This window comes from Macaca thibetana, chromosome 4 (assembly GCF_024542745.1).
Source record: "Macaca thibetana thibetana isolate TM-01 chromosome 4, ASM2454274v1, whole genome shotgun sequence".
NCBI lineage: Eukaryota > Metazoa > Chordata > Mammalia > Primates > Cercopithecidae > Macaca > Macaca thibetana.
In genome coordinates this window covers 21,890,016-21,913,373 of record NC_065581.1, presented here as the reverse complement: position 1 = coordinate 21,913,373, position 23,358 = coordinate 21,890,016, and the positions used below count along the sequence as shown (strand labels likewise).

The following is a 23,358-nucleotide window of genomic DNA, read 5'->3' as shown; positions in this document are numbered from 1 at the left end:
TACCCGTCAAACACTGACAGCTCACAATCAATCAAAGAAGTTACTTTGTAAAACTGACTCTTTTTCTCCCTTGATTTTGAGACCTAGAAGTCTGTATTGCTTGACTCTTCTGGAAAATTTCGAGATTCACACTTCACTTTCAACTTTGTGGATTGAGCTTTGTCTCTTAAAGACAATAGTGAATGGTTTTGTACTGGCTATTAAGTCTGCTTTTAAGAGTAGTTTAGGTATTCTTTGCAAAGAGGCATCTGTTATTTCCATCATGTTATTTTATTTTCAATTTTTCCTTTTTCCCTTCCATTTTAAATCCCCCCTCGGTGGTGTGCCTAAGTGCTCAGGTAATACACATACAAATGCTTCAACAGACAGATGGGTAAGTACCATCTCATGGTGCCCATACTTCTTAGTGAAAAAAGTACCCAGAACAGTGTGCAGTAATTCCATCCCCTCAAGTGCTATAATAATCCCTGCAGATGGTAGTTCTGCAACTAAAACTGCAGCACAATGGATATATAAATTAGGACTACCAATAATGCTTGACAATACAATGAAGTAAGTATTCTAATATTCCCATTTCTACTACACACATTACATAAAACCAGAAAAATTACTTTTAAGACAAGTAGCGAAATAAAACTTGCTAAAACGTTTTGCAAAGTCAGTGCTACATTCTCATCTTTTTCCATACGCGATTTTCATATAACTGAGTGTATACTCCAAACAGAAAATTTTCTTAAGCTGTAGATCTCATCAGCTTTGTAGGTTAGTCTCTATGAGCACAGGATACCTGAAAGCTGGTTAATGAATAATATTTCAGAAATCTTTACTAACATGCTAATCACAATTGGATAGCTCTCATTTAATTCTTTAAAAAAAAATAAGTATTATTATTATCCTCATCTTCTAGCTGAGGAAATTAAAGCAGAAAGAGGTTAAATAATTTACTTAAGGTCACATCACTAGTGGCAACAGAACTGGGATTTAAACCTGGGAATTCGACTCCCAAGCACTTAGCTAATATACAACATTACCCTGGTAGTAGTACTAGAGTCCTTAATTTCACAGGGGTAGGGGAGGAGACTCATATATTTGCCTTAAAAAACATCTTCTTAAAATGCCAGACCAACACAGATCCAGTCCAGTGGGATTTGCCTACAGAAATACATAGAGGACCTAGACCTAAACTTAATAGATTCCTTTGCCTATGGGATATACTTCCAGCACAAAGTCCAGAAGCAAGGCCAGGACCCCTGTGAATTACGAGGATCAGTGGGAGCCCATGGCTGTCTGCCTCCTTGTTTACCTGCTTTTACTTATCCGGAGATATTGTGTCTCCTGAACTGTGCACATATGAAAAAATGTCAAGGTCATCAATATTTACCTCTCATGAACCCAAAGGTCCCATTAAAAGGGTACCAGTTATTTATGGGAATGTTTTAGTCACCTGGCACAGATGGGAGAGGAGGAAGAGCTTGGAACTATTTACATTTTATCGTAATCTCTAATATGAGAAGTCTACTGCCACCACCAAAGTCAAAGCTGAAATTAATATTTGTAACATAAAAGTATCATGGGTGCTACTCAGTTTTCATGAATCTAACGTCACCAACAATAACAAGTCGGAAGATCCCGTCACATTCGGCGCAACAGGAAAGCTCTGCACAGCATGCAATTCCGAAGTGATGATGATACACTAAATGCCAGATACAGCATTCAGATTCTTGTCCTTTTTTTATTTTTTCAAGTATGAAGTTCTTGTTCTTTGTTACTTTTTTTAAGTATGAACACAGGCTAGTCGTTTTGTGTACATTCCACCCCACCCTAAAAATGTTGCTGTATTTATCATCACACTTTTTTTTTTTTTTTTTTTTTTGAGACAGTGTCTCACTTTGTCACCCAGACTGGAGTGCAATCTTGGCTCACTGCAGCCTCGACCTCCCAAGCTAAAGTGATCCTCCCACCTCACCCTACAGAGAACCTGGAACCACAGGCACGCATCACCACATCCAACTAATTTTTTTATTATTTGCAGAGGCGAGGTCTCATTAGGCTGCACAGGCTGGTCTCAAACTCCTGGGCTCAAGTGATCCACCTGCCTCAGCATCCCAGAGTGCTAGGATTACAAGTGTGAGACACCACTGCACCCAGCCAACACTCCTAATTCTTTTTTTTTTTTTTTTTTTTTTTTTGAGGCAGAGTCTTGCTGTGTCACCCAGACTGGAGTGCGGTGGTGCAATCTCAGCTCACTGCAACCTCTGCCTCCTGGGTTCAAGTGATTCTCTTGCTTCAGCCTTCCAAGTAACTGGGACTACATGTGCACGCCACCACGCCCAGCTAACTTTTGTATTTTTAGTAAAGACAGAGTTTCACCATGTTGGTCAGGATGGTCTCGATCTCTTGACCTCTTGATCCACCCGCCTCGGCCATCCAAAGTGCTGGGATTCTAGGCATTGAGCCACTGCCCCCAGCCACTCCCAATTCTTGATAATTCTTTAACTTTGTAAAAAGAAACTGAGTTCTACAAATAGGCCACTAAGTTTATCTGATGTCTCAATATAAGAATATCAACAGCAGAAAGCATGGAGGAAAGATGTATAAAATTTAGCAGGGTGTCTGCATGATGTAACCAGGACTGACATACTAACATTTTTAATGACAATCTCCACTGGGTGTGGTGGCTCACATTTGCCAGCCATGGTGTCTCACTCCTGTAATGCCAGCACTTTGGGAGGCTGAGGTGGGTGGATCACCTGAAGTCAGGAGTTCGAGACCAGCCTGGCCAACATAGTAAAACCCCATCTCTACTAAAAATACAAATATTAGCCAGGCATGGTGGCGGGCGCCTATAATCCAGCTACTTGGGAAGCTGAGGCAGGAGAATCGGTTGAACCCGGGGGATGGGGTGGCAGAGGTTGCCGTGAGCCGAGATCGTGCCACTGCACTCCAGCCCGGGTAACAACAGCGAAACTCCGTCTCAAACAAAAAAACGAAAGAGAGGGAGGGAGGGAGGGAGGGAGGAAGGAAATCTCCATGGGAAAAAAAAACAAAAACAGGACAACTCTGAAGACTCTCCTGCTTGCAATTAAGAGGTATACCCAGAAAGTATCAAAAGTTGTATTCTTCCAGTTGAAATCTTGTCAATTTCATCTTCCTGTTTTGATTACTGGTCTCCTGAAAAGGGGCCTGTGGTATTACAAATTATCCCATTACTCACTCCTCTCAGGTAACTCTGCTGGAAAGGGAAAGAAGTAAATCTTGGAGTCCTGCACTTCCATCCGTTAATCATATCCATGCATGCCCTCAAAAGCAATAAATCACCGTCTTTCACTGTATTGCCATGATTCACACCTGAAACAGAGCAGAGAAGACAGGTACTCAGAAATGCCATGCCCAGAAAAAAGGTATCTTAATACACTAAAAACAACGACACTTAGGCACACCGGTATTGCTTCTTCTCAAAAAGACATCACACCAGCAAGTACAGTTTATCATTCTAATTAAGGGTCATCAGCCGTGTTAAAGGCAAATTTTATAGACCAAAGCTTTACAAACAGAACATTTTAGGACTCAGTACCCTTTCCAAGCTCTATTAAAACCAAACATCTATATCATGTTAACCCACTTGGGCAGCACGACTTTAATTAGTAAAATTAGCCCTGTTGTTTGGCCAACTTTCCTCTCATAAACTCTGCAAGGCAGAAACATGGCCAATCATATGTTTTAAGATGCTACCTAATTATATAAAAGCACTCATCAAACTTTACATAGAAGTTTAAAAATCAAAACATATCATTAATCCGGAAGAAAAACATATTTGAGGTTACCTCATTTTGTAAGATTATGTGCTCATTTACTACATGAGGAAAAAGGGCTTCTGATAGTCAACCGCCTTCTTTTAATTTAATTACCAGAAAATGCAAACTGTTTTCAGGTTTACCTGAATGTTATCAGTTTGAGTGGATTTTCCTATTCAATACACAATTGCCCTGCTTCCACTGGTCTTATTAAGAAGAGGCAGTAACAGAAGCCCACACTCGGTATTTTTAAGCATATTTAAAATCTCTCTAGCTGGGGAGATAAGAACACCTCCCTCTTGCCAAGCAAATGCCAACAGCCAACAGAACAAGGCCAAATGATAGAAAACACCTCCTGCAGATTTTACTCAACTTTTTCGTTGAGCTTGCACCATCATTATCAGCTGCCCTTCACAACTGCCAGCCTGTTCCATTAAACTTGCTATCAACTCAATATCAGCAGGATAACAGTACGATGGTCTCCCAGCTCCTAGATTTGGGAGACTGATGAGTGGATGCTAATGAGGTCTCTGCCTGCAAGATGTATTTTTTATATTTGATTCCCTGACCTTAATTTTTACATCATTCAAAAATCTGGAACTAAAGCTCACATTGGGTACAGAAATGACGCTTCTTCAGCAAGAACCAGACCTGGCTGACAGTCTGTTTCTTTAACTGCCTTTCAGCAAAATGGCCGACTCAAGGATTAGGCTCTGAAATGGCTGAGAACAGGGATTTGTAAGACAAAGAATGACACATATTTCTGACAGCTGTGAATATATACATAGAAGAGAAGTATCTTTTAAATAAAAGCCATTGTGGTACATGTAAATGGAATAATGTAATTGAAAATAGATTTAAAAAAAAAGAAAATGAACTCAATGCTACCACATTTTTAAGGATGTTTTCATTTTTTTTTAATTGATTTTAAAGGGCTTTGTAATAAGATTATATGCCCTACATTGCAGTACCAAAAGCTCTTTGACTGCATATAAATGACTGTGGTCTGCTCAACTTTCAACACAGGATGTTCTTACCCAGACTCCATCACCACTATATTTTTTAAAAGGCATCTCCTTTGAATTTTGGGTTGTGCTGTGGAAACCTACAACTCATAATGCCTTCGCCTAAATGTACAGGCACACACAAAAATTATTCTTTTTCCCCAATAAGCCTCTGCTAATTGATATCTGCCATTCATATTAAAGTACATGGATATAATATGTTCCTAATAAAAGGAATACACCTTGATGCACATTCCACCACAGAACATGAGGCCCTGAGGTTACTTCAACCTTAACAGTGCCATGAATTACTTTTTGGATGACAGATTTTTTTTTTTAATCCCATGTGTTATGTTTTAGCTCCAGCTTTAAAACTGTGCAAATGGAAGGAAAACTATCTTAGTAAACATTCCCCTATCATCAGGTTTAAGAGAATTTTATTTCTAGTTTTAAGGAACAATATAAAATAAACCACAGAGGCTGGTGTCTGTCAGATATGAAGTGTCCAAAGATTAAACCACAGTGACCTATCTCTCTGCATTGTGTTCCAGGGTCACTTAAATACGAATATGGGGATGGCGCCTTAAATACGAATACGGGGATGACGCCTTAAATACGAATACGGGGACGATGCTAAAAATGTAGATGTCAGACAGCTTCATATCAGACTTTTAAAATGATCTTTGGGAAATCTAAAAGTCTTATGCTATCCTAAAACAGCAAATACTGACATCCACTTTTTGTCTTTTTTTTTTTTTTTTTTTTAAGTGTAATACCAGTAAACCACATTGAAGGTCAGAAAAAGTCTACTTGGCCACCTGAATAACTCTGCCATATTTGGTATTCAAAATTAAAAAGTGGAGACTTAAAAGTGGTAGTTACATGCTGGATTTCTTTGAAAACTTAAAATTGGAGCAGGAAAAAAACCAAAATAAGGACAACTCATTTAATGGCATTTGGTCAGCTCACTTGTTAAATATACACCGATTTATATACACAGTCAAAAAATAGCACAAGTTAACAGAATGACTAATGTTGTAATGAGACACCTTTATTGAGTCATTATGTATATAAGAAACAGTCCCAAAATTGTGGAGCCTGCCTCAAGTAGGCTGAGGTAACTGAGTATTGGTAAGATAGTGAAATATATGAAGAGACATGCATATAGAGAGAAATGCAGTCAGCAAAATGTCACTAAATTATACCCTTAAATCTGTCTTGCCTTTAAAATGCATCCCCATCAGACAGGCATTCACCCACTCCAGAGAACACAACCAGAAAGGGAGCTTCAAGTCTGCAACCCAAATGACAGCCCAGGAGTTTGTGGGTTTTATAAATGGCGGTTCGAGATTTAGGTTTTGTTTCTCCGTATAAGTAAAGTACCCATGGAAATGCTGTCCTGACACTACAGAATCACAGAAAAAAAGATTTATAGACTGAGTGGTTTACCAATTTCTTTTGATCAAAAGCAGTTAGAGGAGCAACTAGGTCAGATGTCCCTTCTACCTGCCACTTGATTATCTGTAGGGAAACATAAAGCTGGTTTTATTGATTTACCAGGAAATGTTTCTCATATCAAGTTCAGCACTGAATAGTGACCCATAGATATTCAATTTCAATTACAAAGTAACAGTCCCCCAAAACATAAAACCATTATTTCCAATGCCACAATTTTAAGGGGGAAATTTGGAGGAGAACAATAAGAGAAAAATCGTACAGATACAAAAAGGACTGATGTTATTAGGGAGCAGAGGAGGAACTGATTTTCATTACCCTAAGGGTATTGCTTAATAAGCTCAGACTATAAAACTAGTGTACCTCTAGGAGTTTTGTGTTCCAGGTACCAATATGAGTTTACCAGTCAAAGGCAGCCTCTTCTGAAAATTATCATGGTTTACTGATGAGTATTTGTATCAATGTCTTAGGGAGATACAGATAGAGATGTGTGTGTGTGTATGTGTAATTTATGTTATAATGTGTATGTATGTGTAATTTATGTTATAATGTGTGTGTGTGTGTGTATATATATATATTTAAGCCCACCATTGATGTTGTAAATGACTCAAAAACTATATATGGAAACCAAAAATATGTTTCTATATCTCTGTTTAGCTGGCTAAGAAGAAGCTCTCAGAGCTGAAAAGTTCTAAGAGGCAACTTGTTATACCAGAGCCCTAAATCTATAAATCTTACAGCTGACATTTCCCAACCTGGGGCAATAACAGATTAGAGGATGAGGAGGGGCACTTCTATTCTTAAGGACATAACTGGCAGCTGCTGGGCTTATTTGGAATCCTTGGCTCAGGAAAACTTGTTTATGCATTTGGTGTATTCATATACTTTGCCTATTTGCTAGGCTTAACACCAATAAGATGGCTGAACATTTGCTGTTGTCCATTTGTTGACTCACAACAACTCAAGGTTTAAATGCCACATAAAAAGAACCTGACCAGCTGGGAGGAGGCGTCAAGGACTTGATGAAATAGAACAAAGTCTTGTCTTCATTTTTCTCTGGAAAAAGTCAAAAAGCAAATATTGTCTAATAATTCTAAGAGCCCTTTTATTTATCCTCTCATTACAAAAACTAGCATATACTCCTGGCATGTGTCAATAGATGGTCACAACTGGTACTCAAAAATCAGGTGCTTTAGGTAAAGGGGCCAATATTGAATCTCAAGTTAAATTAAGCTGCTGTTTTGTATACATTTTTGTGATGAGCTTGATATGCTTCTAGATGCTAAATACAGTCTCTGAAAACAAAAACCACATAATCAAAATAAAAACCTTAAATTACTGAAGGCCAGAAACACCATGAGAAACAGTTTTAGTATTGTCTTCAAGCATAATAATTAATTAAATAAGACTTCATGTATTTACTAGGAAAATGCCTCAATCTGGTACACTTCATAGAGGGACAGAAAAGTCTAAGTGATTCTAATCAAAATGTTTTCAAATCTCTCTTATTTTATGATCAATAGGAAAATAACAATTACATATCTTCCACAGTTGTCACACAAATATTAAATAAATGTCTTAATTACCTCTTTACCTCATTTATATTCTCAGAGATACACAAGTATTTGGCCAAAAGAGAGTAACAGACTTTACAAATTAATCAATTAATTTGAATTGTTCCTTCTAAAAGACATTTTGCTTTTATATTGCCATACAAAAGACTATCATTTCTTAAACTATTACTTTGTACCTACTTAATTCCTACTAATGTGGCTACGTGGGAAGCTGGATTTCTCCAAATATATTTGTTTTCATTAAACAAATGTCCAACAACTTTCAGAATTAACAAATGGACTAGCGGACCCAAATGAATGCCAGCTAAATAAGCAATTAACCTGGGAACACAAACAACCCCCAATCTACTAAATTCGGAACATTCTCAGATTATAGCCAAATGCCAAACTCATTCATCTTAGCAAGTCAGTGTGCCAAGACTTTCTGGATCAAGACAAGCACAATCTCAGGAGCTTTCTTTACCTTCTCTCACTTTAAGAGGTATCAACAAATTAGATATGTATCAATTCATAAAAAAACTTCGTTAGAATGTGACCAGTATTGGCCCTTTCCCGCTCTAATATTTAATGAAAACCTCTAAAGTTGAGTCATAGAAAACTCTGCATTTTTAAAACAATTCTGAGGCCAGGTACGGTGAGTCACGCCTGTAATCCCAGAACTTTGGGAGGCAAGGCAGGTGGATCACGAGGTCCGGAAATCAAGGCCATCCTGGCTAATACGGTGAAACCCCATCTCTACTAAAAAATACAAAAAAACTTGCTGGGCGTGGTGGTGGGGGCCTGTAGTGCCAGCTACTCAGGAGGCTGAGGCAGAAGAATGGGGTGAACCCAGGAGGCGGAGCTTGCAGTGAGCCAAGATCCTGCCATTGCACTCCAGCCTGAGCAACAGAGCGAAGACTCTGTCTCAAAAACGAAAAAAACAAACAAAAAAAAACAATTCTTACTACTGAATGTATTTCAGTAAGTCTGCTTGTCTAAAGACTCAAATCCCCACCATAGCTTGGTCTCTTAGGTATCAAAGCCCCTTGATAAAATACGTAGCTATTAAACCTTTAGCATAAATTTACTTCATACAGGAAATCTATTGGCCAAGGCTCAAAGGACAAAATCAATTGAACAGATAAACTGTGGTAGGAGAGGCAAGCAGAGGAAAAGTTCTATTTAGGGAGAAAAGTTTGTAATCAGTGTGAACTGGGCCACCAAATGCAGTGGGAAGATGGAGGAAACAAGAGATAAAAGTCCAGGGAAAATCTGCCAGACCAGACAGAACTTGAGTCCATTTTGAAGTAGAAAATGTTGGGATTGCCAGGCACGGTGGCTCATGCCTGTAATACCAGCACTTTGGGAAGCCAAGGCAGGCGGATCACCGGAGGTCAAGAGTTCGAGACCAGCCTGAACAACATGGAGAAACCCCATCTCTACTAAAAATACAAAATCAGCCAGGCGTGGTGGCACATCCCTGTAATCTCAGCTACTAGGGAGGCCGAGGCAGGAGAATCGCTTGAACCCAGGAGGCAGGGGTTACGGTGAGCCGAGATTGCGCCACTGCACTCCAGCCTGGGCAACAAGAGAGAAACTCCGTCTCAAAAGACAAAAAAACAAAACAGAAGAAAGAAAAAAACAAGAAAAGGTTGGGATCTGGTTTCCAGTATCTCAAGGTTTGTTTTTTCATAATCTGCACTGCCAGTCAAGTAAAACCAACACACACTGGCTGAAGAAGCAAAGTCTTGCTTCCTGGTCTTATCTGGAATTCTATCTTCTCTCCCTCCATGCCCTGGGTACCTGTCAGCCCCCAATGCCCCCTTCCCCTGCCTATAATCACTGGGATCTTCTTCTTTCTAATTGCTCTGGATATGTTTTGGGTTTTTTTCCTATTCTTTTCTCCCATTCTTTCATAAAATTTCAGAAAGAAGAAATAAAAATTCTTTGCCCAGGCGAGCCATAAGCTTTTAAAAATCCCCATCTGCCGAAAATATTTACATTTAGGGAAAGTGTTGCTCTGTTTACTTCAGAGACCGCACAGATATTTGAACAAGGGGAAAAACAATCCTGGTCTATTGATTCTGAGTCTAGGCTTTATCCACCAGGACCAGTTGTTTCTCACAAGTTATTATTCTGAAAAAGTCAGTTCTATTTAGGTTTTTAAACCAACATTTAAAAACCTACCAAGACAAAAAAATACTTGCCTTTTGAGTGTGATGACATTCAGTCAGAACTGGAAGAATAGGTTGAGCGTAAGTTCAGACCTGGCCTCCATCTTGCTACGTGTCCAAAGAGCATTTAACATTTTAATATAAAATGGCAGCAGGGTGCAGTGGCTCACGCCTATAATCCCAGCACTTTGGAAGGCCAAGGTGGGCAGATCACCTGAGGTCAGGAGTTCAAGACCAGCCTGGCTAACATAGTGAAACCCTGTTTTACTAAAAATACAAAAATTAGCCAGACATGGTAGTGGGCACCTGTAATCCCGGCTGCTGGGGAGGCTGAGGCACAAGAATCACTGGAACCCGGGAGGCAGAGGTTGCAGTGAGCCGAGATCATGCTACTGAGCTCCAGCCTAGGTAAGTGAGCGAGACTCTGTCTCGAAAATAAAATAAAATAGGTCAGGCGCGGTGGCTCAGGCCTGTGATCCCAACACTTTAGGAGGCCGAGGGAGGCAGATCATGAGATCAAGAGTTCGAGACCAGCCTGGCCAACATGGTGAAACCCTGTCTCTACTAAAAATACAAAAATTAGCCAGGCATGGTGGCGCATGCCTGTAGTCCCAGCTACTTGGGAGGCTGAGGCAGAAGAATCACTTGAACCCGGGAGGTGGAGGCTGCAGTGAGCCCAGATCATACCACTGCACTCCAGCTTAAGCAGTAGAGCAAGACTCCATCTCAAAAAAACAAAATAGAATTAAATAAATAAATAAATAAATAAATAAAATGGTAAAAGGCAAGACAATACATTAGCAGAATCCTGCCCCATTTTAACTGAGAAGCCTAAGTAATGTTTTGAAGTTTATGCTTCTGTGTTCAAAGGCCAAGCAGACTCTCCCAAACAAGAGGCCCCCATTCTCACACGAAGCGATTTACCTTCAGCATTGAGAGTCCCTTCTGGGACAGAGAATGTGAAGAGCGGGAGCTTTAGAAAGGCTGGTGGCAGTGATACCCAACATCCTTCACATAACTCAGCAGGCTGTTACTGTTCCTGCATCTAAAGGAACCAGGAACTGGGTAAAAAAAATGTTCAAAGGAGTTGGGATGAGGCATACGGCCGAAGACAACCAGGGAAGGAGATCTGAAAGAGTGGGAGGTGACCCTGAGAATCTTGGGTGGAAGCAGCAGAACATGGGAGGTGTTCCCAAAACATTTGAATGAGGGAGAGGGCCATAGACTAGCATCTAGTTCCAGAGGGTGGAATCCATTATGATCACTAAGTAGGCTATAGAAAAAGGTGGCTGTAAAAATCTATTCTCCTGCGGGGCGCAGTGGCTCACGCCTGTAATCCCAGCACTTTTGGAGGCCGAGGAGGGCGGATCATGAGGTCAGGAGATCGAAGCAATCCTGGCTAGCACAGTGAAACCCTGTCTCTACAAAAAATACAAAAAAATTAGCCAGGAGTGGTGGCGGGGACCTATAGTCCAAGCTGCTGGGGAGGCTGAGGCGGGAGAATGGCGTGAACCCGGGAGGCGGAGCTTGCAGTGAGCTGAGATGGCACCACTGCACTCCAGCCTGGGAGACAGAGCAAAGCTCCGTCCCAAAAATAAAAAAAAAAATTCTCCTTTCCCCCTCCTTTGTTTTCGTCTAGAAATGGCAGTCCCAGTCTACTGTGCACACAGTTCTGCATTAGCTTATTCAATATCGAGTCACCTAGGAGAAATCAAAGCTAATTTGTTCATAAAACCTAAAGAGAAGATGGACACTATGGCTCATGCCTATAATCCCAGCACTTTGGAAAGCGGCTGAAGCAGGAGGATCACTTGAGGCCAGGGGTTCAAGACCAGCCTGGGGTACATAATGAGACCTCATCTCTACTGAAAATAAAAATAAATTAGCTGGGCTTAGTGGCATGCAACCGTGGTCCCAGCTACTGAGGAAGCTGGGGCGGGAGGACCCCCTAGACCCAGGAATTTGGGGCTACAGTGAGCTATGATTGTGCCACAGCACTCCAGCCTGGGCAACAGAGAGACTGTCTTAAGAAACATAAAAATAAACCTTGAGAGAGTTGAAGAGTAAATTGTGACATTACCATGCTCCCTCGTAGGTAAGTTATGAACTCTGCTCTGGTCTGAAGAAACTTCTGGAACATCAACTCTACTGGGTAATACGGTTCTACCTTTTTTTTTTTTTGGAGACAGAGTCTCACTCTGTCATCAGGCTGGAGTGCAGTGGTGCGATTTCAGCTCACTGCAACCTCCACTTCCCTGGCGATTCTACTGCCTCAGCCTCTCGAATGGCTGGGATTACAGGCACGCACCACTACGCCCAGCTAATTTTTGTATTTTGGGTAGACGACAGGGTTTCACCATGTTGGCCAGGATGGTCTCAATCTCCTGACCTTGTGATCCACCCACCTCAGCCTCCCAAAGTGCTGGGATTACAGGCGTGGGCCACCGCACCCAGCCCAGTTCTCCCTTTTATCAGGCAAAGGACTTCTCTCTGGTCAGGCGCTGTGGCTCACGCCTGTAATCCCAGCACTTTGGGAGGCTGAGGTGGGCGGATCACGAGGTCAGGAGATGGAGACCATCCTGGCTAACACGGTGAAACTCTGTCTCTACTAAAAATACAAAAAAATTAGCTGAGCATGGTGGCGGGTGCCTGTAGTCCCAGCTACTCCGGAGGCTGAGGCAGGAGAATGGCATGAACCCAGAAGGCAGAGCTTGCACTGAGCGGATATCACACCACTGCACTCTAGCCTGCGTAACAGAGAGAGACTCCGTCTCAAAAAAAAAAGAACTTCTCTCTCTAGAGACTGGCAGAATAAATATAGTTTCTTTCTTGACAGGGTCTCACTCTTTTGCTGAGGTTGGAGGGCAGTGGTACAATCTTGGCCACTACAACCTCCGCCTCCCAGGTTCAAGTGATTCTTCTACCTCTCAGCCTGTCATGTAGCTGGGGTTACAGGCTTGTACCACCACGCCCAGCTAATTTTTGTATTTTTAGTAGTGACGGGGTTTCACCATGTTGGCCAGGCTGGTCTCAAACTCCTGACCTCAAGTTATCTGCCTGCCTCAGCCTCTCAAAGTGCTAAGATTACAGCCATAAGCCATTGTGCCCAGCAATAAATGTAGTTCTTTCCCCAGTAGGTTTAGGAACAGCTACATTTTTCAAAATTGAATAAAGACAACCACAAGACACAGCATTAATTTTTGCTCTTCTGATGTCATTTCTTTTTTTTTTTTTTTTTTTTTTTTGTGACGGAGTCTCGCGCTGTGTCACCCAGGCTGGAGTGCAGTGGCGTGATCGGCTCACTGCAAGCTCCGCCTCCCAGGTTCACGCCAATTCTCCTGCCTCAGCCTCCGAGTACCTGGGACTACAGGCGCCCGCCACCACGCCCGGCTAGTTTTTTGTATTTTTAGTAGAGACGGGGTTTCACCATGTTAGCCAGGATGGTCTCGATCTCCTGACCTTGTGATCCACCCGCCTCGGCCTCCCAAAGTGCTGGGATTACAGGCTTGAGCCACCATGCCCGGCCCTGATGTCATTTCTTTAATGGTTTTTTTTTTTTTTTTTTTTTGAAACAGTCTCGCTCTGTCACCCAGGCTGGAGTGCAATGGCACGATCTCAGCTGACTGCAACCTCCACCTCCTGGGTTCAAGCGATTCTCCTTCCTCAGCTTCCCAAGTAGGTGGGATTACAGGCACCTGCCACTACACCTGGCTAACTTTTCTATTTTTAGTAGAGATGGGGTTTCAAATGCTGGCCAGGCTGGTCTTGAATGCCTGACCTCAGGTGATCCTCCCGCCTTGGCCTCCCAAAGTGCCGGGATTACAGGTGTGAGCCATGACGCCCGGCCTGATGTCATTTCCTACTGGGAAAAGGAGTAAGAATTAAATAGGACAACTGCCCGAAACACCAGGAATTAACCAGCCACAGCAGGGGATGGGGCCCACTCTCAGTTCCTAGATTCATCTAACCTTTGCAGTTAACTCACAGCAGGACTTCTGTAGTGGGCTCTTCAGCTATCTAGAGGCTTCCTGCCCCTCATTATCATCGCTCTACACAACACAAGGAAAAATAAATTGCACAGTAAAGCAAAATGTTTTGATATCCCAACACACTGAGAGACACACCTGAGGTCCTCTAGCAACTTAAATTTAAAAATGAACTGAAGACAGGACTTTCCCTTCTCTGTTGGAAAATACTGCCAGGAGCACAGTACTCTTGTGAATGGTACTTCTATGTTCTAAAGGAAAAAATGCTTTTCTGTCTCTGAGCTCTGTCTCCAACCTGTGGTCTTGTAGATCTCTCCTGAGAGCTTCCATCTCCCCTGCAAGATCCATTCTTGTGCTGGCCTTAAACCAGCCATGACTCACACACATGCAGACGAGTAAACATCACTAGTTTAAAAAAGAGAAATAGTTATTTATACACCCTTCTTCACAGAGCATTAGTCACAATAGCCAAAAGGTGGAAGCTGCCTAAATGTCAATCGTTGGATGAATGGAAAAACAAAATGTGACATATACATACAATGGAATATTATTCCGCCTTTAAAAAGAAAAGAAGTCTGATGCAGGCTACAACATGGGTGAACCTGGAAGACATCATGCTAAGTGAAATAAGCCAGTTACACAAAAACAAACAGGAAGTATACGGAGTACTGAAACTCAGAGACAGAAAGGAGCATGGTGGTTGCCAGGAGCTGAGGGGAGCGGGAAATGGTGAGTTGTTGGTTAGTGGGTATAGAATTTCAGTTTTGCAAGATGAAAGGTTCTGGAGATTGGTTGCATGACGATGTGAATATACTTAACACTGCTGAATAGTGTACTTAGAAATAGTAAAGATAGTAAGTTTCACATTGTTTTTTAATAACAATTAAAAATAAAAAAGAGAAATACTTGCAAGCAAAAAAACTGGAATTGCTCTTTACATTACAATTGCATTTTTACTGTACTTCTTTTAAGATATCAATCTAATAAGAATCTACTGCATAGAACGGTGTTAATTTATTTGCTTCTCTCAAATAAGAGCTACTAGTATCATCCATCGGTTTACAGACAAGGAAATTGAGGCATGGAGTAAGTAAGTTTTGCAAAATCACACAATTACAAACTGAGGGAATTTGTCCCATATTTTGCCCTCCTTTATCTCATACATGCCTCTTCTCTTTCTAAAGAGTCTTAAAAGAGTCAGCTTTACTCCTTAACTTCCTGCAAACAGGCTTTCCTCCATACCACTCCCACTAATCAGTTCTCCTAAAGGTCACCAATTACCTCCGTATCACTGCTACTCACTTTTGTAAGCTTATCTTCACTTGGCTTCTCTGTGGCATGTGATACAGCTGACCCACCCTTTCCTTTTGGAAATTATCTCTTCCCTCTGTTTTCTGGACACAATTCTTCCCAGTAATCCTTCTACTTGTCTGACCACTCCTTCCTTATCATGTTCTTAAGCAACACATTTTCTTCCCCAATTTCCACCCAAACAATGGCTATTTGATGACTAAATGAGCAATTAAGTAATATTTACTGTAAACTTATTTCACGCATTGCCAGGGTTCTTTTGAAGTTTGCAGGTTCTAGAGCCTTCTGGATATAGGCTCTCTAGAGCTGTCACTTGAAAGTGAGGGTTCTATTTTATTTACTTTACACCTCTCAATGCCTACCACAGTGTAAACCTCACTCTTGTTGCCTAGGCTGGAGTGCAATGGCCCCATCTTGGCTCACTGCAACCTCCGCCTCCGGGGTTCGAGTGATTCTCCTGCCTCAGCCTCCCAAGTAGCTGGGCTTACAGGCGTACACCAACATGCTTGGCTAATTTTTGTATTTTTAGTGGAGACAGAGTTTTGCCATGTTGGTCAAGTTGGTCTCAAAATCCTGACCTCAAGGGATCCACCCACCTCCGCCTCCCAAAGTGCTGAGATTACAGGTGTGAGCCACTGCAACCGGCCCCAATTTAATCTTAATATAACTAAATCCTCGCATTCAAACCTGCTTTTCCAGGTATATTCTTCCAGTTTTTACTGCCTAAAGCTCCCAAATTATTCAAATGGCAAGTTCACTCCAAGGCCAGTTAAGGGTCTAACATGGGCTCTGGATAATAGCTAAAACAGTAGAAAAATTGTTCCATTTCACACTTACTGTGTAATTCTCAGATCCCTGTCAGATCTCCCTGGCTTCGAATGGCCCTGAACTGTCTTATAGGAATGGCCACAGCCTCCTGCCCCTCCCGAGCAGTTGTGTCCCAACTGGCCTTTCTGCCTTCAGAGTGCCTCAACCCAATATGAAGCATTAAATGAGATTCAAACATTCCAACAATGTTCCTGCATCTTCTGATTCAATTAGTTGAGCTAAATATGTAAAACCCTAGTAAAAGAAAATTAGAGGAAGCTCAAAAGGTGTCTGCATGTTGGAGTCAGCTAAATTTTGATGAGTAAATTAAGTTGGCTATAGATTACATTCACAAAATCTCACTCACTAGAAAGTTACACAACACCATTGTTTCATCCTTTGTTATCTTCCCTTGAAGACTTTGCTTTACCCACAGGCCTCTGTAAATGTTCTCCATCGCATCCTTTTTTTTGAATAATACGTTCTGAAGTCTACTTCTGATCCCTGACCTCATAGATGTTCTCCTATTAGTTCTATGCTCAGCATAATGGAATGTTAATAAGCTGTTATGACTTACTCTACAAAAATCAATGGTCTCAATCCTGCCGGGTAAATAAGCTACTTTGGTGAGCATGGCTATCCACACAGCATTAGGTACCATTTGGTAAGTCATAGCCTTCAAAGAACAAAAATTTATCCTAAGGAATTCAGAACTTTCATAAACTGACTTTTTGTTTGATTTAGGTATTGAGACTAATTTTCCACCTCCTTCTACATACCTGAAAAATAGCAAGGTGGCAGATCCTGACTAGCCTATAATATGGACAACATCCAAAATATTGCACAACACTGAGAAGATAAAATTTCAACAGAGAATGATGAGCACTGAGCTATAAATTTTGGGACACAGTTGGCTGGTACAAGAAAGGTTTTTGTTTTAAGTCTAGGAATAAAAGAACTATATAACAATAATCCCCTGGTAGATCAGACTAGGACACTGAAAAGGCACATGGTAGAATTCAACATCAATTTTTCATAAAAATTATCTTTCAACAAATGAAAGGTCATTCTTTGATAATAGAAGTGTGATGGTACATGAGACTGACCCAAGAAAGTATCAATTTTAAGATGCAGCAGATGTTTAAAAAGATCATCTTGCTTTGAAAGAATGAGAAAAGAAAAGCTTTTCTAAACTTCTGAGAGTTACAAAAAACATATTTTCTTTTTTCTTGGGGTTATCTTGGATTGTATGTGTATTCACAGTTAAGGTTGTTTCAGTGTTTCGTTTTGTTTAATACAACACATCTAACACATCTGTAAAATTATTACCAAGCCAGAAGGCTCTACCATTTGTTTTTTGTTTGTTTGTTTGTTTGTTTTTGAGATGGAGTTTCCCTCTTATTGCCCAGGCTGGAGTGCAGTGGTATGATCTCGGCTCACCGCAACCTCGACCTCCTGGGTTCAAGCGATTCTCCTGCCTCAGCCTCCCAAGTAGCTGGGATTACAGGCATGTGCCACCACGCCTGGCTAATTTTGTATTCTCAGTAGAGACGGGGTTTCTCCATGTTGGTCAGGCTGGTCTTGAACTCCTGACCTCAGGTGATCCACCCACCTCGGCCTCCCAAAATGCTGGGATTACCGGTGTAAGCCACTGCACTGGGCCTTTTTTTTTTTTTTTTTTTTTTTTCTTTTTGAGACAAGAGTCTCACTCTGTCGCCTGGGCTGGAGTGCAGTAGTACCATCTCAGCTCACTCCAGCCTCCACCTCCTGGGATCAAGCAATTCTCCTGCCTCAGCCTCCTGAGTAGCTGGGATTACAGCCACCCGCCACTACGCCTGGCTGATTATTTATTTATTTATTTATTTTTTAGAAATGGGGTTTTACCATGTGGGCCAGGCTGGTCATGCACTCCTGACCCCAAGTGATCTGCCTGCCTCAGCCTCCCAAAGTGCTGGGATTACAGGCACCTGCCACCACGCCCGGCCTAATTTTTTGTATTTTTAGTAGAGATGGGGTTTCACCATGTTGGCCAGGCTGGTCTCAAACTCCTGACCTTGTGATTCACCCACCTCAGCCTCCCAAAGTGCTGAGATTACAGGCATGAGCCACTGTGCCTGCAAAGTCTCTACTTTCAAAGAGATGATTGCCTCTGCAAGTATCTCAAAGGGATTGGGGAAAGGAGTGTTTTATTTTTATTTTTTTTTTTTTTGAGACGAAGTCTAGCTCTTGTCGCCGGAGTGCAATGGCACAATCTCAGCTCACTGCAACCTCTGCATCCCAGGTTCAAACGATTCTCCTGCCTCAGCCTTCCAAGTAGCTGGGATTACAGGAGCTCACCACCATGCCCGGCTAATTTTTGTATTTTTAGTAGAGATGGGGTTTCACCATGTTGGCCAGGCTGGTCTCGAACGCCTTACCTCAGGCGATCCACCCGCCTCAGCCTCCCAAAGTGCTGGAATTGCAGGCATGAGCTACCGCGCCCAGCCAGGAGTGTTTTATCACAGTCTTACTTCAGAATTATCCCCTGCATAGGGATAATAAAAGCACAGACTGACTTTAATAGTCAATTTTATTACTGTTCTTTTTTTTATTTCAGACTGAGTCTCGCTCTGTCACCCAGGCTGGAGCGTGATCTCAGGCTCACTGCAACCTCTGCCTGCGGTGTTCAAGCAATTCTCCTGCCTCAGCCTCCTCAGTAGCTGGGACTACAGGCACGCACCATCATGCCCGGCTAATTTTTGTATTTTTAATAGAGACAGGGTTGGTCAGGTTGGTCTCGAACTCCTGACTTCGTGATCCACCCACCTTGGCTGCCAAAAGTGCTGGGATTACAGGCATGAACCATCATGCGGGGTCTATTGTTCCTAAATTTCCTCCAGACAAAGAACTCTCTTATTGCCTGTGAAGAGAGCTAAGCACTCCCACTGTCCCCCAATGCCCTTCGAAGAAGAACAGATTACATGGAACATAATTGTCACCACCACCTCCAGGAAGTCTTCCTGACTGCAATCCTTCCCCACATCCAGGTCCCCACAACTCCTCACTTGTTAAACAATTGTCATTTGCTGTTTATTTTTTTTCTCCCTGCTCAATTTTGGGGTTCTTCAGGTCACATACCCTTAATGTACTTTTCCAATATTTCCAAATGCCTTGCAGAGTGCCTAAAGCACAACAGTCCCTCAACACGGTCATTAATTTAAGAAAAATCCATTGAGCATCTGTTCGTGACCAGGCCTTTATCTAGGCATTGGGGTTACAGCAGTGAACAAAACATATGGCAGCATGAACATGAGCTTCCATTCAAGTGGTGTCTACAAAAATGAATGAACATTAGAGCGCCAACAACATCTTCTTGATGGGCTGGAAACTTTACTCAGTGAAACAAAAAGAAAACACGCACATGGCCAGCTTTTACATAATTCTTTCAAATTGTGAAAGTTAAGTCTAAGCCTGATTTGCAAGTGAAATTTAGAGTCCTAGAATTATCACTTGACACATGGATTTCCCTTTATCAATGATAAATGTCAAAGGATGAGCCAGAACCCTTACATTTCCATCATACTACTATTAAGCCCACAAACTATAACTTACCCTTGGATGCAGCCTAAATTATCTTCAAACACTGAAAACCATGTTTCATGGAAACACCTCTTTCACAGAAGAGGTATTTAATGAGAACCAGTCTTTCAGCACCACTCATTACTATTTCCGTAGAGTATTTATAATTTTCTAAATTCTTTCATTTCACTTTTTTATTTTATTTATTTATTTTTTTGGAGACAGAGTCTCGCTCTATTGCCCAGGCTGGAGAGCAGTGGTGTGTTCTCGGCTCACTGCAACCTCTGCTTCCTGGGTTCAAGCAATTCTCATGCCTCAGCCTCCTGAGTACCTGGGATTACAGGCACCCACCACCACACCCAGCTAATTTTTGTATTTTTAATAGAGACAAGGTTTCACTGTGTTGCCCAGGCTGGTCTCGAACTCCTGGCTTCAAGTGATCCACCCCGCCTCGGCCTCTAAAAGTGCTGGGATTACAGGCATGAGCCATTGCTCCCGGCCCTTATTTTATTTTATTTTATTTTATTTTATTTTATTTTATTTTATTTTATTTTTGAGACAGAGTCTCGCTCTGTCGGCCAGGCTGGAGTGCAGTGGCGCGATCTCGGCTCACTGCAAGCTCCGCCTCCTGGGTTCACGCCATTCTCCCGCCTCAGCCTCCCTAGTAGTTGGGACTACAGGCGCCCGCCACCATGCCCAGCTAATTTTGTTTTTGTGTTTTTAGTAGAGACAGGGTTTTACCGTGTTAGCCCGGATGGTCTCGATCTCCTGACCTCGTGATCCACCAGCCTTGGCCTCCCAAAGTGCTGGGATTACAGGCGTGAGCCACCGCACCCAGCCTCTCATTTTATTTTTATTGTCTCATTTGAGCCCTCATATAACAGGTGGCATAGTTAGGTGAGGGTTTCTTATTATGTTTTCTTTATAGATGCCTAAGTGCAGGCTCGAGGACTTTATGTTATTTGCCTAATTGCATGCAGCTGGTAAGTTGCAAAGTCAAACTTAAAACTAGAACTATGAACTACAAAGTCAGCAGTCATGCTCTAACTGCATTATACCATCTACAAGAAAAGATATAGGCTGAAAATAGAATTGGAAATATACAGAACTCCCAAATCCAACATGATTTACTAGAGACATTCTCGCTCGCTCTCTCACTCTCTCTTTCTCTCTGTCTCTCTCTCTCTCATACACACACACTACAATTTAGAGATCCACAAGCAAATTCACCAGTACCTAGCAATGAAAACTACTCTTTCTACAATAGTCAGATATTAGACCGTCCAGACAATTTACCTAGGAGTAATCAACATAATTACTGTATTCACATTTTTTTTTTTTTTTTTTTTTTTTGAGACGGAGTCTCGCTCTGTCGCCCAGGCTGGAGTGCAGTGGCGCGATCTCGGCTCACTGCAAGCTCCGCCTCCTGGGTTTACGCCATTCTCCTGCCTCAGCCTCCTGAGTAGCTGGGACTACAGGCGCCCGCCACCGTGCCCGGCTAATTTTTTGTATTTTTAGTAGAGACGGGGTTTCACCGTGGTCTCTATCTCCTTACCTTGTGATCTGCCCGCCTCGGCCTCCCAAAGTGCTGGGATTACAGGCGTGAGCCACCGCGCCCGGCCCTTTTTTCACATTTATGGATTACTGAAGATGATCATTTCATCTTACTAACTGTGCGGTCAAAGATGGTAAACTCCATTCTGTAAACTCCCAGAGGACCAGGACTGTGTCACATCCCCAAGCACCCCCAGCCCTCAGTACGCCTTCCAATTGTAGCAGGGCACTCAGCAAATACTCAGTGAATGACCACACTGCTATGTTAGCAACTGTGAAAATTGGTTTAAGAGTTTTCATTAAGATTTTCTGCATTTTCTCCATAGTCTCCCACTAATTTGACTTTGAGCCATTTAAAGGCAGAGACACTCTGTGTCTTCCTTTACAAATCATGTACAGAACCCCAGATGGTGTCATGCTCATGTGGAATGTGTGTTGCATCAATATTTGCTCATTGATTTGTTGCTCAAATGACACTACTTGGTTGTGTTTATCTGGCAAATCATGTGATTTTAATAATTAGTGTCTGAGGTGGAAACATGCCTTTAACAAAAAAAAATTAGGGGTAAATGTGAAGTACTGAGAGTGATACTGGCCTACAAGATGTATGTTAGATGGAAACACATTACTTCCATAGCAAAATTAATAGAGTAAAAAATACATGTAGATAAAAATCTCCAAAAGTAACACCACTGTTATTGGTTTTTACACACACACACACACATGCAATAAAGGAAGCATGCCAAGTAACAAAAGTAACTTCGACACCACTGGGAGCCTAAAGAATCACACTATGTTGACTTGCAATGTGGAGAAGCATCCACTATTGCTCTAGGAAATCAAAAAGACTCATTCTCTTGTCTACAATCACTATATTTTATGAAGATTCTTCTGAGAAAAGTACATGCACTAAACATATTACTTGGACACCTCGACTGAATGAGGTGTTTTGATAAATCGAACTACTGATTCACTAAAAGTTAACCAGAAACCCATTTATACTGTGAGCCTTCTGAGTGGGGTAAGAGGTGAGGGAATCAGAGAATCTCAGCATTAGCAGGGACAGTATAGATCAGCCAATTAAATCTCCCACCCAATGAAAGGAAGCCTTTCTATAGTTTTCGCTGACATCTTTAGGATATACATTAATTAGTCCATGTTTGCATGTAATGAACATAATTTAATATTTCTTTGATGACAAGGGATTTTCAAATTCTGCAAGGTCATGTTTGGAACCAGAATATTTAATGTCCTACAGATGATGCTGTCATAGGACACTGGGCCAAATGGATACAGATCCCAGGATAACTCCAGGAAAGAACACTTCAAAAATGTTAAATCCTTGATAAGTTTTACAATTACATATCTCTTTCTTATAAGAGATATGCTCAAAGGAGCATATGCTGATTAAAGAGTTGAGATTTCTGAGTTCTGGTTATCCAGAGTTTAATTTTATCTTCATTGAGGAAAACAATCTGACACTACTATGAGTTCAAGCAGTCAGATCACAGCCAAAGGCAATGATGTTGTTAATGCTTAACTGAAAACTCTTCTGAATTATTAATGATAAAGCATAATTTCTGCCTTCAGATAAATACCTATTTATTTCAATTGAAGTTTGTCCAATGATAAGAGTATATTGTAATGGCAAACCAGCACACCCTTAAAAGGTCCAATTCATTTCAATTCATTTACATTATTTTTCACAATAGACACAGTGCTGGAAACAGAGATACATAGATGGTCTTTGTTGTAAATCTCATTACATGCAAAATGCTCTGGGTGAAGACACCAATCTAACAGTCCCACAATAAGCAGTACATAATATCAACTACTACCTTCGTTTATATTACACTAGCAATCTTTTTTTTTTTTTTTTTTTTGAGACGGAGTCTCACTCTGTCGCCCAGGCTGGAGTGCAGTGGCGTGATCTAGGCTCACTGCAACTTCCGCCTCCCGGGTTCACGCCATTCTCCTGCCTCAGCCTCCTGAGTAGCTGGGACTACAGACGCCCACCACCACACCCGGCTAATTTTTTGTGGTTTTAGTAGGGATGGGGTTTCACCGTGTTAGCCAGGATGGTCTCGATCTCCTGATCTCGTGATCCACCCGCCTCGGCCTCCCGAAGTACTGGTATTACAGGTGTAAGCCACCGCGCCCGG

General features: G+C 41.8%; 1 protein-coding gene across 27 annotated transcripts in view; it reads right to left on the bottom strand.

Moving 5' to 3' along the window:
* LOC126953309 (uncharacterized) overlaps nucleotides 1-23,358 on the bottom strand; it is a 598,727-nt gene that overhangs the window by 350,036 nt on the left and 225,333 nt on the right. For all 27 annotated transcript variants that reach the window (XR_007725197.1, XR_007725194.1, XR_007725196.1 and 24 more), the window contains one exon: nucleotides 3,215-3,348. The gene's annotated coding sequence lies outside the window, so the exon portion shown is untranslated. The remainder of the gene's footprint in view (nucleotides 1-3,214; nucleotides 3,349-23,358) is intronic.